General features: G+C 41.6%; 1 protein-coding gene across 10 annotated transcripts in view; it reads right to left on the reverse strand.

The window, feature by feature from the left end:
- Positions 1–2,351, reverse strand: part of grin1a (glutamate receptor, ionotropic, N-methyl D-aspartate 1a) — a 34,191-nt gene that overhangs the window by 24,695 nt on the left and 7,145 nt on the right. The window lies entirely within an intron of this gene.

Consider the following 2,351-nt stretch of genomic DNA (forward strand, 5'->3'; position numbering starts at 1 on the left):
AAAAACTGTCTTTGTTTTTTCTCCCCCAAGAGATTTTCTGAGCGCTCTATTTTTGGATCCTCAGTCAGGCATTAATATTTCATGTTATGTTGGTCACATTTGCACTCTGGCGAAATCCACTGTGTCCAGAGCCTCTTTGGTGGTAGGGACAGTGATTCCCCTGTGAATGTGTGACCTCGCTAACGACTTGCCACGGGGCTGAAAAGAACATGTACATTTACTGAGTGTATGCAGCACAACAGGGTGATTAGCAAGAATAACACGTCACATTTTTAATTAGAGCATAATGTGACAGCGCTGCCGTCTGCCACATCCAAACGCACAGCCATTTACATCAGCGAAAACAATCAAAGCTGTCAACGCGTCATCCAAACAAACGTACAACAAAAGAGCTGCTACAGGTTTATCCCCCTGCAGATGTTGTGACATACATGGGGCGTCGGAGCCGGGCCCAGAATGAGCTGAGTAGCTGTGCCGTGGAGCCCCCCAGGGGGCGCACACACAAACCTAAACTTCTTTAGATCCTCTGCTCCTTTTCTTTTTCTTCATTTAAGTATTTAAAGTATCAAATTCCTGACTGTGTCATAGAACCAAACAACAAATCTTCACTAAATTATGATATTAAGTGGTGCTTTTATTGTTTTATAAAATAAAGGAGTGTATCTTAAAGATTATTATGTCCTCTTTTTTAATGTACGTTTTTATATTCACTTTCAATTTGAATGACCCTCTACCAAACGGGTATTATTACTTTGTTACTGTGAATAAAAACCATGTAAATACCAACTGACAATACTTTAGTCTGCCTCTACAGATTTTCTTATAAAATTCAGTATTTTCCTGTAGAGCAGCTGGGCAAACATCACTCAAACAGGAAGAAAAGATGCATTCGTAGGGGACTATTTTCAGCTGTGGATCAATACACATTTGGCGGAGTAAGTAGCAGGACAGTGTATATGTGATCAACTCAGCAACTCAATATGTCTCCTAGTGCAACGGTGTGGCTCGTTGATGAACATGGCACAGCAGAATATGGACATATGGATTTGTTGACACTACAAACAAACACTATATTGCCAACCTTATCCTTGACCCGGTTTTCGGTGTCATTATTGCTGGCCACATTTAGGAGGAATTCTTAAATGAATCCCCCCAAAATTGCTCGAGCGGGCCCTGCAGTCACAACTAATTTAATGGGTGAATAAAGCCTCCTAGCAGAGGGCTGCAGCTAGTTCCCTCATTATTCTAAGATTGAATGTGACGCACAGATGGGTTCATTTTAAGATCCAAACCCATATTCTGCAAACCTAAAAAGAACTTTCTGGATTCTCATCAAAGGCTTTTAACACACAAATGTATCTTCTCGAGTGCAGGATGTGAGTCCCATCTAGATATGCCAGTATAATTGTATTAACCGCATGTGGTTGCACAATCCAACTTGATTAACCCAAATGTTTGAAATGTGTTCCCATTTGTGGCTGTTAATCAATATTGATCAGGGTCACTTCATTTGAGCAGCTTTCACTTTAGCTGTAGCTGCCTTATGTGAACTACCTCGGGTATGTGACATCTAATATTCAGCGTCTATCAGCTCCTGATTTAATTAAATCTCTGAAACAGGACTCATTTCATTCTGCCGCACAATTACAGCAAAGTGCCCCAGAGACAGTCAAGCATCATAGAGTATAGAAGGGGAAGAAAAAAAATATCCCAAGGTAATTTCATCTTATTAAATGGATGAAATAGAAATAGTTGTTTTTTTCCCTCTCTCGCTCGCTCTCTCGCTGTTCCTAAAGGGCACACATCATTGCAGTCTCAAGCCTGTTTTGGCTCAAAGAAGATCAGCATTTCACTGACCCACATGCACTGCTCAGAGCTACACTTAAAATGGATTCATCAGCGGTATCTGAAAAGGCAAAACCATCTCCCATATCATGTGAACATGACCTAGCACGCTGCAATAAACACAAGGCCTCTGTGTAATGAAGCCGGTCATTCATCTCCACTGAGAGGAACACCTGGCGTCCGCCGTGGCCCCAATAAAACACTTCAGTCTGTGATGGTTTGCAAAGCCCCAAGTTAAAGTCCGCTATTTGGCTCCCAATGTGGATAGACACAGGATAATTTGGACTATGGCGAAAAGCAACGTGAAGATGAGCAAATAAACGTACAAACTTTTGTCAGATTAGACCACATTAGACACTGTTGTTGATGTCTCTAGGAATGTTAGCCAATGTTTACACAATGGTGAGAAAGAGATGTGGCCACACAACAGAAAGGAAAACAGTTACACAGAAGACCTTTGAGGTTTACAAAACCTTACACACTCGCGCGCTCATGCTCATACACTC

This window comes from Etheostoma spectabile, chromosome 16 (assembly GCF_008692095.1).
Source record: "Etheostoma spectabile isolate EspeVRDwgs_2016 chromosome 16, UIUC_Espe_1.0, whole genome shotgun sequence".
In the NCBI taxonomy this organism is placed as follows: Eukaryota; Metazoa; Chordata; class Actinopteri; order Perciformes; family Percidae; genus Etheostoma; species Etheostoma spectabile.